The 14578-nt window shown below is 45.9% G+C and overlaps 1 protein-coding gene across 1 annotated transcript in view; it reads left to right on the top strand.

Moving 5' to 3' along the window:
- NCK2 (NCK adaptor protein 2) overlaps nucleotides 1–14578 on the top strand; it is a 44034-nt gene that overhangs the window by 5466 nt on the left and 23990 nt on the right. Inside the window, exon 2 of the mRNA XM_044285953.1 lies at nucleotides 4633–4716. The gene's annotated coding sequence lies outside the window, so the exon portion shown is untranslated. The remainder of the gene's footprint in view (nucleotides 1–4632; nucleotides 4717–14578) is intronic.

Below are 14578 nucleotides of genomic sequence, written 5' to 3'. Positions count from 1 at the left end.
AGGGCAAAGGAAATGGGGGTTGCCTGGGTGAAAATGGGGGTATGTCCGGGTTCAGCTCTGATCCTGGACAACCACTTTAAACAGCTCTGTAGACTGAAATATAAAAAAAAAGTTATGGTTGTCAGAAAATGGCGATGCAAAGAAAAAAGGTTTTTATTTTTTTTAAAGTAGTAAAACAAAAAAACATGTTTTGCTATCGCCGAAATTGTATTGAGCTGCAGAATAAGGATGTTGGGTCATTTTTAGTGCATAGTAAACGCCGTGATATAAAAACCACAAAAACCTTGGCGGAATGTTCTGTTTTTGTTTTGCTTTTTTACAATTGTAGCCCACAAATTTTAATTTTTTTCCCCTGTTTTCCAATATAATTAAAAATGCATCTTGTCCCACAAAAAAATAAATAAGCCCTCACATGGCTATGTGAATGGAAAAATAAAAAAGTTATGGCTATTGGAACATGGGGAGGAAAAATCCAAAAAGCAAAAAATGCTTATCCCATGACTAATCAGACATCATATAGGAGATGACATCTCATGCACACTGCTGTTGTTCGGCTGTGCCTGTATTGCGGTCCACAATATGCGGGCACTGGCCGTGTGCACCCCGCATCGCAGATGCGGATCCATTCACTTGCAATAGTTGGATGGGTCTGGATCCGTCATGACAGCCGCACGGATGGCGTTGGGGACCGCAAATTGAATAACTCAGTGGCTATACAAAATGATTACTTACAAAAGTATTAAGATCCAGGGCACGTTTTAAAAGTGTAGAATATTTGTCATGGGACAACCCCTTTAAAATGCGATGTCATCTGTTCCGAGAGAACCAGCAGGGCCCCCTTGTTCTACTAGTTCTTTCAGTAAAAGGCCATTGTGTCCGGCCGATGCCGTCACAAAGGTCAGTGGTAGCCTTCATAAACAGTGTGCTCATTCAGCACCGGCCTCCAGAGACAATGCTGAACAGACTGCTTTCTATAGAAGCTGACAGCGATCACACTGGTATCATCTGTCTCCAGCCCAGGAGAAATGAAATCTAAGTGGGGCTTGTGTTAATGCCATATGTATTGCAGCCCTCTTACAGCCCCGATGAGCCAGAATGTCCCTGTCCTTACTGGTCACCAGTGCTGAGTGTCCATATTACTGGTCTGGAATTGCAGCTGAACTCTCGTCCCTGGACATGTTTGATAGACCGGCTTACAGGGGCGCAGCTTCAGCCCTAGAAGTGACGTGGTCGGATTAAAAATAGACTTGTATTAGTGATGTCAGCAATTAGTGAGCGGCGGCTGGATGCGGCCATCGGGTGCTGCAAGGAATTAATTAGAAGATGAAATCAAACATTGCCGGTAAATGGAAGCCTTTCAGAGGCGACCGAGCAACTGGAACATTTTTCAATTTGCATTTCTGCTTGCTTAATCAAATGGATCTATAAATACGGTGTGTGAAGGAGGCAGTTAATCAGGTGGCGCCGAAAATAGCATTGCCCCCACTACATCTCGCTTTCTAATTTAGTAAATCCATTCAGTCGTTTAGTCTACCCTCAGTGTTAGGGATGAGCGAATGAACTTCGCTGAAGATTTACACTGAGTAGGGATGAGCGAAACGACTTCGGATGAAACATCCGAAGTCAATTCGCATAAAACTTCATTCTGGTACTGTACGGAGCAGGATCTCTGTACAGTATTAGAATGTATTGGCTCCGATGAGACGAAGTTATTGCTTCGCAAAGTCTCGCGAGACTTCGGGTGATAACTTCCTAAATTAATTTGTACTGTAAAAAAACCATTTCCCGAACTCTGGTTCGGTTCTAAGGTAACAGGAAGTAATAACTTCGGCTCATCGGAGCCAATACATTCTAATACTGTACAGAGATCCTGCTCCGTACAGTACCAGAATGAAGTTTTATGCGAATTGACTTCGGATGTTTCATTTGAAGTCGTTTCGCTCATCCCTACTCAGAGTAAATCTTCAGGGTGAGATTTCTATTTCTGTTCCTTCTGAATATGTTCTTAAAGGGGTTGTGCCATCATGAGTGATGTAAACAATGTACATCATACAGTACATGACAAGACCTTTCTAACTAAGCTAGAGCCAGCCCTGTACCTCACATGGATCCCCATTCACTGCCAGTGTTCCCTCTAAGCTGCGCGGGTGGGCGGCCGCGCAGCAATTATTGTGGCCCCGCTCACAATTTTATAATGCCCGCTCACTCGCTCATGCCTAGTTCGCTAACACTGCTGGCAAAATGCCAGCTCTTGTCGTCACTCGTCAGACTTGTGCGTGACGGCGCCGACGTCCTCCTCGTAGTCTTATGCGGCTCAGCACAGCGGGGCGCCGCCTACATAACGTCAGACGTCACACACACACCGCTGTTCGCGCACTTATTGGCGCTGCAGGATTCGTGGGAGAAGGAAGGGAACTCTGAGGAGCGCGGGCACAGAGTTTGCTGAGGTAGTGGCCGTGTCTGGTCTGAAAGAAATTGATAGACTGTGCTGGGCTGGCGGCGCTGCTGTTGCTGTGGGCTGTAGCCGGGCCAGCGTGAAAAGGGGAGAAAAATACGTTATAAAAAAGTCTGATAAATACCAGTGTGAATGAAGGACTGTTAAAAGGGGTTAATAACTACAGAAGGCCCTTCACAGTAGTTATTAACCACTTCAGCAGTCCCCCATTCACAGTATTTATTAACCACTTCAGCAGTCCCCCATTCAAAGTATTTATTAACCCCTTTCACTAGTCCCCTCTTCAGTGAAGGGGGGACTGCTGAAGTGGTTAATAAATACTGTGAATGGGGGACTGCTGAAGTGGTTAATAAATACTGTGAATGGGGGACTGCTGAAGTGGTTAATAACTACTGTGAATGGGGGACTGCTGAAGTGGTTAATAACTACTGTGAAGGGCCTTCAGTAGTTATTAACCCCTTTTAACAGTCCTTCATTCACACTGGTATTTATCAGACTTTTTTATAACGTATTTTTCTCCCCTTTTCACCCCGGCCCTGCCACAGCCCACAGCAACAGCAGCGCCGCCAGCCCAGCACAGTCTTTCTTTTTTCCCCCTTTAGGTGTTTAGGTGTTACAGCAATCTAATTAAAGTTCTATTTTAACACCTAAAGAGAAAGGAAAAAAATAAAAGCTGCTGTTTCTCTAGATCAGTGTTTCCCAACCAGTGTGCCTCCAGCTGTTGCAAAACTACAACTCCCAGCATGCCTGGACAGCCTTTGGCTGTGCGGGCATGCTGGGAGTTGTAGTTTTGCAACAGCTGGAGGCACACTGGTTGGGAAACGCTGCTCTAGATGACCTTATGTTGATAGTAGTGTTAATAGAGTCTCAATGATTTGTAAAAATAGTGTAGATGCTTTTATAGACCCTTGAGACTCTATTACCACTACTCTCAACATAAGGTCATCTAGAGAAACAGCAGCTTTTTTAAATTATTTTTTTCCTTTAGGTGTTTAGGTATTAGGCCTAGTTCACAGTTCAGTGTTTGGTCAGTGATTTCCATCAGTGATTTGTGAGCCAAAACCAGAAGTGGAGCCTCCATAGACATGAGGTAGAAGGGAAAAATCTGCTCCTGTTCTATGTTTAGAGCTGCACCTGGTTTTGGCTCACAAATCACTGATGGAAATCACTGACCAAACACTGAAGTGTGAACGAGGCCTTAGAGCAATAAAATGAAAATTATGTTTTAACATAAGGGTCAGAAACTGGGTTTTGTTTAGCCTCTTGGTTATTAGTTTTTCTATGTAAGTTCTCTGGATCAAAGATTTTTTTTCCCTGTATGGTTTTTATACGGAGACCAATGTCCAGTGATCACAGAGAGGACTATACTGTATATTGTACGGGATGGTGCAGGGGTTATACTGTATATTGTACGGGATGGTGCAGGGGGTTATACTGTATATTGTACGGGATGGTGCAGGGGTTATACTGTATATTGTACGGGATGGTGCAGGGGGTTATACTGTATATTGTACGGGATGGTGCAGGGGTTATACTGTATATTGTACGGGATGGTGCAGGGATTATACTGTATATTGTACGGGATGGTGCAGGGATTATACTGTATATTGTACGGGATGGCGCTAAGGTTTGTATGCTCTTTGAAGTGACAATTATCTTAGGTTTTCCTATCGCCCACCTTTGATGGCGCTGTGCCCAGCTCTGAGCCGACCCCGCTCAGCAGCTGCCAAGGCTTAGAGGGAACACTGTTCACTGCTAGATTATCTTCAGCCTGGCAGCTCAGGGGACGCGTCCTTTCTGCTGCACATCTGCCCCTGTTCTGTGTTTTAGAGCCGCACCTGGTTTTGACTCACAATAACAATGGAAATCACTGACGTGTGAATGAGGCTTAAGTCACTCGCTGTGTTTTCAGTTGGCACTCGTTGTGGGCAATTTATCTGCCCGTCTAAAGGTCCTTGATTCACTTTCCCTCGTACTTGGCTTACTTAGCGTATGCTCCCTTGCTTAGAACGACACATTGTGGTTGTTTTTGAGGTTAAACCGCCGTTTTACGGCCTAGTTCTCGGCAGTGTGGTACACTACAGCCTGCAGGGTTTTCCAGAATCGGGTATATAATGCTCAATCAATATGAAGTGCCATGCAAAATTCTAATATCATTTTCTTTCATTTTCTTGCAGCTTTCAAGATCTGTGCCATCAGTGACTGGAGACTTTTTTTTTTTTTTACAATTATGGAATTTTCTCAGCTGTGAAAAGCATTAGGTATGTAACACTTTTCTACCCAACGATATCATTCACTAACAGCAAGCAGGAGTCTTAAACTGTAAGGAATAGGGAATGAGTAGATTGCAAAGTTGCACGTGATTAATTATATAAAAAAAAAGGGAACCTGTCACCTACAAAATGCATAATAACGCGCCAGCATTACTTTATTGAAGTCCGTAGCATGATTCCAAAGTTGTCTTTGTACGATGGGCCTAAAGTCAGAAAAAGAGTTTTACTCACTGCCCGCATGTAAATTAGTGTCTTAAAGTCGAGGGGGCAGCGGCTTTCTTGCTTCAATCAAGCTCGCCACACCCTCTTTCCTGCCTTGTTAGCATTTCATGGGTAGAGTTACCCAATGCCGGTCACTTGAATGTAGTCTCGCGCAGGCGCTGTGTTGCCACAATTCCTGCAGCTGCACATTGCTTCCTGCCACTGTGATCTACTTTTCAGCTGCTTCATTTGCAGGCACAGTCTCAGGTGTGCAAGCTCGCCACTACACAATCGCACTCCTCAGGATAGGTCATCTTTATCACATCAGCAGGGTTCCAAGTCCCGGCATCTCCGCCGATCAGCCGTCTCAAGTGGCCGCCACCTGCTGGAGCTCACGCAGTTTACCAAGCACTGCGCTGTACATTGTACAGAGACTGGTATGGCAGCTCAGCCCTATTCACTTCAAAGGGTCTTGAGCTGCAACTAGGCCATGTGACTGATGTACGGTGATATCACATGGCCTAGGAAGAGGCCTCACAGCTGATGGACAGGGGTCCCGGGTGCCAATCTGATATTAGTGACCTATCCTAAAGATAAGACATCAATATTACAGGATAACCCCTATAATTTGCACTTTGCTTTTCAGCATATATAGAGAGAGTGGAGAGAACATTCATTTTGCTATGTCTTTATTGTGTTCTTGAAGCTCTAGGACTAAGAAAAACTGTTCCCTTCCTTATCAATCAATATCAGATTGGTGGGTGTTAGACTCCTGGTACCCCCACCGATCAGCTGTTTGAAGAGAAGGCATGCCCACATACCGGTGCTGCCTTCTCTGCTCTGTTTACCTGCTCGCCGCAGCAATTTACGGTGGTGAGCAGGTGTAATTACAAGTATGGCCCATTCACTTCTGTGGGATGGCTCCATCTGTTGAGGTGAATACTCCAAAGCTGTCCCATAGAAGTGAATGTGGACGCCATACTTGTAATTACACCTGCTGACTACTGCAATTGCTGTGGCGAGCAGGTAAACGGAGCAAAGAAGGCAGCGCTCATATGTGGGAATGCCTTCTCTTCAAACAGCTGATCAGCGGGCTGCCAGGAGTCGGAGCCCCGACAATCTGTTATTGATGACCTATCCTGAGGGTAGATCATCAACAATAGTAAAAAGCGGACAACCCCTTCAAATACCGGTCCCCTTCCGGTCGTTGAAAGGTGTATGTACAACCTCTCTGCGGAGCTGATCTGGGTCTGCTAAGCAGCTTGTGCAGTCACCTGCCCCCCACAATCACATGGCTGCTGGGGATAAGCTGTATACATATTACTCATTGAGCGCTGTGTATGCAGCCATTGGGAAGGCAAAGATAAGTAACAATCCTTGCCTTCTTGAAGGGGAGCCATGCTGACAGTGGGCTCCCCCTGCTGGAGCTGCACGATTAGCGCACAGCTGTGGTCTCTGCAAGCATGTTTTTAAAACGTCCATACAGAGATGCTAGAGTGACCCCAAAACAGTGATATCCACAGTGCTCCCATAACAGTGTGACTGTTATGGGGGCGCTGTGGATGTGACTGTTATGGGGGCTCAGTATGAGTGATGGGGATCATGCAAACTACATGTGTCAGCCGTCAGCCACAATTAACAGGCCAACCCCTGGCTCCTCTGACCAGATAAGAGACTGGCTGTATCATATATTACTGTCATATCGTCAGTTCGGTCTGGAGAGTGCGGTCGGCCTGGAAGATGTGGCGACACACGGACCGTGATTTCCTAGGCCGGTCATGGTCTTATCTCGCATGTATCGCACATAGGTAAACCTTTCAGCAGTCAGGACCAAAAAAGATGGGCTTAGGCCTCATGCACAGGACCTTCCGTATCTATTCTTCTTTCTTCAAGTAGCAGATCTGCTAAATAAGGTTACAGCCTGTGTGAGATGTGCTTTTTTTTTATAGAGCCATTGAGTTCTATGGGTTTTAGATCTGCATTATGGGGACCAGAATAAGACATGTTCTATATTTTGCTGTACTGATATATGGATGTGCTGCAAAAAAAAGAACATGTTCTGGTCCTCATAATGCTGACCTGAAAGACATAAAAATCAATGGGACTGCAAAAAAATTGCGGGTCGCACACGGACAGTATCCTTATTTACTGGATCTGCGTCTCGCAGATTGCAGAATTGATACTGTCGTGTGCATTAGGGTTTAGATACACAGCTCAGCAGGCTGTATCATACAAAATGGGATTAGATACACAGCTCAGCAGGCTGTATCATACAAAATGGGATTAGATACACAGCTCAGCAGGCTGTTTCACAGGATAGGATTAGATGCACATGTGTTTGGATGTGCTTGCTGTTTATTACACTCTGGAGATGGTGAGGGCAGAGCCTGTGGACGGTCAGTGATGGGATTTAGACACTGAGTGAAGGTCTGGGTGTAGAAAGAAAGACAGGAGTTATAGATGGAGTAGCTGTGTGTGTGTGGGGGGAGAGCCTGTCATCACTGTGCAGTGCAGCCAGGCTTGTGTATCAATAAAGTTAAGTTCAAATCCAGGCAGAAACATTTCAGAAATAGAGGCTAAATTAGACTTTAATACACTGGGTGTCCCCAAGCTTATTGACTATGCTTGGGGATGCCCCCTCCATGTTCATAGCATGGACAGAGCTATATATGGAGTCAGAGCAGGGACGCCTAAGCCTCTGGGAACTAGTCCTGACTGTTCAATAACACTGGGGGGATTCCCCATACAGCGATCTTCAGCATAGACCTGAGTGGCCCCCTAGCAGTCTCTCCCTCTCCCTGTGCCGCTGCCACCAATGAGAGGAGAGAGTGGAGGGGCTGTGGCCCCTGTACCACCAATGATAACTAATGTTTAATACATTACAAATGCAGGCGGCAGAAACACATTGCCGGCATCCTGCCTCTGACAGGGCGCTGCGATCCGCAGCAATTAACCCCTCAGGTGCCGCACCTGAGGGGGTTAACTGCCGCAGATTGCAGCGCCCTGTCAGAGGTCAGATGCCAGCAGTGTATTCGGTGACGTCACCGGCTCTAATGGGCATGCTTTAGCGCTGCCCTAGCTGTTTTACTGGCTCGGGCAGCGCTGAAGCCCGCCCATCAGTGTTGGTGACGTCACCGGGCTTCCTGGCAGCCCCATGGAGAGCTTTGTTCGTCTGAAAATGCCTTTGCCCTGCATAATTTAGTGCCGCGCAAAGGAGAGCATCGGAGCGTGAACTGCTCCGATGCTCGTCAGGGAGGCTGCCTGGGTGAAAATGGAGGTATGTCCGGGACTCCGGGTTCAGCTCTGAACCCGGACAACCCTTTTAAATCTGCTCCAAGAATACAATTTTTCTCTGCACAAATATGTACCATGTAAATGGTATTTCTGTTACATTTTAGAGGAGCTATAGTGAAAAAGAATTGCTCGCTTCCAAGATGTTAAAAAATTTGATTATTGCCTTTACATTATTCCATAGCAAATTACACAGCACTCTTCCCCACTGAAAGCTGGTTATACCCACTACATAAACAGTCCGACCACCTGACATTTATAGCGGCTTCCGACTCTCCCTGACAGCAGACGTCGGGGAAGGTAGGATCAGTCAGTTGGAATTCAACTGCATGATCCTTTTATTCTTGATAAGCCTCTGCCAGAGGTGCCCGCAGCTGCTTTCTGCCTATTCCGGCAGACTGACTTCTGGAGGAAGTAGTGCACATGTAATCTCGTCTTGTGACTAATCAGGACATTTCATGCACATGTTTACTAGCATCTGAATTACAAAGATTTTTAGTCTCTTTAGTTCTAGTTCTTTTTGTGGAGACATAGACATATGTGCCATTTTCAGAATGATATTTGGATCATGGAGATTTTTGTTGTCTGTTGGGTTCTGGTGATTATGTAAAGATGTGTGGATGTAGGCTTAAAGGGGTTGTCCAGCCATATATATTGATTAACTATTGGCAAGATAGGTCATCAATATCTGATCGGCAGGGTCCGGAACCCCGCCGATCAGCTGTTTCAATAGTAGGCAGCGCCCCACGCAAGCGCCGCTTCCTGGTCTTTACATTACGTGTCGTCTCCTGTGGGGCGGTGGCGTAGTGTACGGTAATTACAAGTACCAGCTCCATTCACTTGAATAGAGCGGGTACTTGTATTCTGAGACTAAGTGCAGGGTAATAAACAGGAAGCGGAGCTTGCATGGAGCGCCACCTCCTCTACATACAGCTGATCAGTGGGGGTGCCAGCCCCGCCGATCAGATATTGATGACCTATCTTGACGATAGTTAATCAATATACACTCACCTAAAGAATTATTAGGAACACCTGTTCTATTTCTCATTAATGCGATTATCTAGTCAACCAATCACATGGCAGTTGCTTCGATGCATGTAGGGTTGTGGCCATGGTCAAGACAATCTCCTGAACTCCAAACTGAATGTCAGAATGGGAAAGAAAGGGGATTTAAGCAATTTTGAGCGTGGTATGGTTGTTGGTGCCAGACGGGCCGGACTGAGTATTTCACAATCTGCTCAGTTACTGGGATTTTCACACACAACCATTTCTAGGGTTTACAGAGAATGGTGTGAAAAGGCAAAAACATCCAGTATGCGGCAGTCCTGTGGGCAAAAATGCCTTGTTGATGCTAGAGGTCAGAGGAGAATGGGCCGACTGATTCAAGCTGACAGAAGAGCAACGTTGACTGAAATAACCATTCATTACAACCGAGGTATGCAGCAAAGCATTTGTGAAGCCACAACACGCACAACCTTGAGGCGGATGGGCTACAACAGCAGAAGACCCCACCGGGTACCACTCATCTCCACTACAAATAGGAAAAAAGGCTACAATTTGCACGAGCTCACCAAAATTGGACTGTTGAAGACTGGAAAAATGTTGCCTGGTCTGATGAGTCTCGATTTCTGTTGTGAGACATTCAAATAGTAGAGTCCGAATTTGGCGTAAACAGAATGAGAACATGTATCCATCACGCCTTGTTACCACTGTGCAGGCTGGTGGTGGTGGTGTAATGGTGTGGGGGATGTTTTCTGGGCACACTTTAGGCCCTTAGTGCCAATTGGCCATTGTTTAAATGCCACAGGCTACCTGAGCATTGTTTCTGACCATGTCCATCCCTTCATGACCACCATGTACCCATCCTCTGATGGCTACTTCCAGCAGGATAATGCACCATGTCACAAAGCTCGAATCATTTCAAATTGGTTTCTTGAACATGACAATGAGTTCACTGTACTAAAATGGACCCCACAGTCACCAGATCTCAACCCAATAGAGCATCTTTGGGATGTGGTGGAACGGGAGCTTCGTGCCCTGGATGTGCATCCCCCAAATCTCCATCAACTGCAAGATGCTATCCTATCAATATGGGCCAACATTTCTAAAGAATGCTATCAGCACCTTGTTGAATCAATGCCACGTAGAATTAAGGCAGTTCTGAAGGCAAAAGGGGGTCCAACACCGTATTAGTATGGTGTTCCTAATAATTCTTTAGGTGAGTGTATGTGACAGGACAAACCCTTTAAGTGATATGTACTGTACATTTTGGAGCTGTTGTACGTCTTAGCCACTTTGTGCACCTCTTACAAAAGTTACACTTGGATGCAGAATTGCATGAACGCACACTCATAATTGAACAGCGCTGGATGTGCAAGATGTCTACTTCTAGAAGATAAGTCAAGTGTAGGGTTGAATTATGATTATTATATATATTTTTTTGTAATTCATGGTTTTATATTTGTGTGTGCAAATTGTTTTGCAACCACTTTCAGTCAAATGGTTCTAACCCTGTATAGATACAGCACAATACATGAACTCCTGAAGGTTCCCATGGGAAGAGACGGGCTGAATAATTGGAAATCTCCATGTATTGTGCATCGACCCATCATTTTCTTCTCTAGATGTCACTTCTGCACTAGAAGAACAGTCAGTAGCAGTGTGACATTTGTCAAGGACAGAAGCTGGATATTTGCTCTCCTGATCAGTAATTGCCTAGTCCCTGAATCTTTCTCTTGTCCTCACTGGACATTGCCTTCCAGTGACCTGCTAAGAAGCCACCTTCTGCCTCCCTTGTCGCTGTCAGGCTGTGCATCCTCTTCTTCTTGACATTCATAGAATCCAGCAATGCTTTCTACATCACTTGGCGCACGAGAAGCTCACATTTATATCCTGTCTGGCCGTATAATAGCACTGGGCAAGTGAATGAGCTCCGTCAGCATTTAGCAGTAGGGAAACCTGACAGGGTGAGATACATTGCACCTCCCATGCATTTCTCCAGCTGTTAGCATATTGTTATTCAGTGACGCACATCAGAAATCAGCCTGCATGAGGTGAGAATATTACATTGGGAACGTAAGCAGAACGTGGAGAGAGGAGAAGGGAGATACTTTATTGAATATAATTAAGGATTTATGTTGTGAACCAGTCTGCCCTCATGCCTGGTTTTATATGGCACTGGTAAACGCCATGCCGCCAGGCACAGATTATGATTCCTCACTTAGGTTTCTGATCTGTGTTTATTTGGCCGTCTAATTTATTTCCTTCATATCTGATGCCAGGTTCTTAGGAAACCAGGTGACACATCAGCATGTTCCTGTATTGTGCAAGAACTGGAGTATCTAGTGGATTCTAATGCCATGACTGCCAGGCAACAGTGCTGACTAATGAGCTGCCACGATGCCAAGTTTTGGTTCATGATATGTTGTACTGGTCGATTTCTTTGAGGGTGTTCCCATCTGAGACCTTTATGGCGAGCACACTGCACATATGTGACTTTCTCCATATACTGCTATGGGACTTCCAAAAGCCAAGTGACCGCACTGATTTTACTGGTTGCATTGGGTAAAAAAAAATTGTTGCACTAATTTTCAGTCTGCAAACTTCATTCGTTCATTCATTTTCAGACCCCCTGATATGCAATTATTAAACTGCTCCTAGTTTCAGACTTTCCTCTTGTGGGTGTATCCCTTCCAGTAATGCATGCTGAAGCTCCAGTTTCCAGGATGATGCTGTCTTCCTTAGCTTTTCTTATACAAACAGAGCTTCATTCCTGTACTGATTTGCTCTTCTACAGATTTTAACCCCTTAGTGACCACCCACACGCCTTTTTACAGCGGTCACTTAGGCCGGGCCGCCATTTTTTTTTTACGGCGGCCCAGTCTAAGCGCTGCATGGGTCCCCCACATGAGGAGTGCAGATTCGGGCTGCTTAACACTTTACATGCCGTGGCCAATAGCGCCCGCCACATGTAAAGTGCTGAAAGAAGGAGCGGACTCCCTTTGTCTCCTATCGGCACCCTGCAAATGCGATCGCGGGGTGCCGATGTGTGTGAAGGCTGGCAGGGATCTGAAGTAGGCCCCAGACCAGCCTTGAGTAATTTCCTGCAGACTGCTGGTCAATGTCAGAATAGCACCGACATTAAAATGCAGTGCACTATAGGGATAATGCATTGCAGTTTAAAATCAATCAATAAGCTGTCTGTAATAGTCCCCTTGTGGGACTATTAAGTGGTAAAAAAAAAGTTAAAACAAAACAAAACACATTCATAAAAAAAAATCCCATAAAAAATACGCTTTTTTCCATTGAAAATACGCTTTTCAATAAAAAAAATTGCTAAAAAAAAAAATCTCCCCCATATGTTTGGTATCGCCGAGTCCGTAACGAACCCAGACTACATAAATATCATAAATTATCCCCTATAGCAGGGATGTCAAACTCAAATTCATCGGGGGCCGCATCAGCAGTTTGGTCACCGTCAAAGGGCCGGTTGTATTGGACTTATGGGGGATCTGTGGGTGACACTAATGGGGGATCTGTGGGTGACACTTATGGGGGATCTGTGGTGACACTTATGGGGGATCTGTGGGTGACACTTATGGGGGATCTGTGGTGACACTTATGGGGGATCTGTGGTGACACTTATGGGGGATCTGTGGTGACACTTATGGGGGATCTGTGGGTGACACTTATGGGGGATCTGTGGTGACACTTATGGGGGATCTGTGGGTGACACTTATGGGGGATCTGTGGTGACACTTATGGGGATCTGTGGTGACACTTATGGGGGATCTGTGGTGACACTTATGGGGGATCTGTGGTGACACTTATGGGGGATCTGTGGTGACACTTATGGGGGATCTGTGGGTGACACTTATGGGGGATCTGTGGGTGACACTTATGGGGGATCTGTGGGTGACACTTATGGGGGATCTGTGGGTGACACTTATGGGGGATCTGTGGGTGACACTTATGGGGGATCTGTGGGTGACACTTATGGGGGATCTGTGGGTGACACTTATGGGGGATCTGTGGGTGACACTCATGGGGGATCTGTGGGTGACACTCATGGGGGATCTGTGGGTGACACTCATGGGGGATCTGTGGGTGACACTCATGGGGGATCTGTGGGTGACACTCATGGGGGATCTGTGGGTGACACTCATGGGGATCTGTGGGTGACACTCATGGGGGATCTGTGGGTGACACTCATGGGGGATCTGTGGGTGACACTCATGGGGGATCTGTGGGTGACACTCATGGGGGATCTGTGGGTGACACTCATGGGGGATCTGTGGGTGACACTCATGGGGGATCTGTGGGTGACACTCATGGGGGATCTGTGGGTGACACTCATGGGGGATCTGTGGGTGACACTCATGGGGGATCTGTGGGTGACACTCATGGGGGATCTGTGGGTGACACTCATGGGGGATCTGTGGGTGACACTCATGGGGGATCTGTGGGTGACACTCATGGGGGATCTGTGGGTGACACTTATAACTACAAGCGCTCGCCGCTCGGTAGGCAGGAGGGAGGAGGCAGGCCGGGAGGACAGGCGCTGACAGCGTGAGTCATACGTCATGCGCCCACGCCGCCTGCTTCATTCATAAAGTGGGCGGCGCAGGCGCGTGACGTATGACTCACACTGCCAGCGCCCAGCCTCCCTCCTCTCAGTCTCGGCGAGCGCTTGTAGTTTTATTATCACTTCCTGCAGGGGCCGCCTGCAGGAAGTGATAATAAAAGGTGAAGGCCGGCGGCGGGCCACATGACAAGGTCTGGCGGGCCGGATTCGGCCCGCGGGCCTTGTGTTTGACACCCGTGCCCTATAGTGAACGCCGTAATAAAAAAAACTGAATTGCTTAATTATTTTTAGGTGCTACCGAAAAAACTTAATAACAACTGATCAAAAAGCGCCATTTACTCCAAAATGATACCAATGAAAAATACAAGTCCCACAAAAATCAACCCCTCACACAACTCCATAGATAGAAAAATAAAAAAAAGTTATGGGTCTTGGGAAGCGGCAATGCAAAAACATTTTTTTCCTTTCTTTAAAAAAAAAAAAAAAGGGGGTTTTATTGCAAAAAAAAAGTAGTAAAACGTAAAAAAAAACTATATGTATTTGGTATCGCTGTAATCGTACTGACCCAGAGAATGAAGGTATTATTATGTTATTTATACCGAAAAATGAATGCTGTACAATTTATAACGTAAAAACGCAGTGGCAGCATTTCTTTTTTTTCCCCATCTCCCTCCCAGAAAGAGTTAATAAAAGTTAATCAGAAAATTATGTGTAACCCAAAATAGCACCATGAAAAACTACAACTTGTCCTGCAAAAAAACAAGCCTTCATAAA

This window comes from Bufo gargarizans, chromosome 3 (assembly GCF_014858855.1).
Source record: "Bufo gargarizans isolate SCDJY-AF-19 chromosome 3, ASM1485885v1, whole genome shotgun sequence".
Taxonomy (NCBI): domain Eukaryota; kingdom Metazoa; phylum Chordata; class Amphibia; order Anura; family Bufonidae; genus Bufo; species Bufo gargarizans.
The sequence above is the reverse complement of the archived record's forward strand: the minus strand, read 5'-3'. Positions and strand labels throughout refer to the sequence as shown.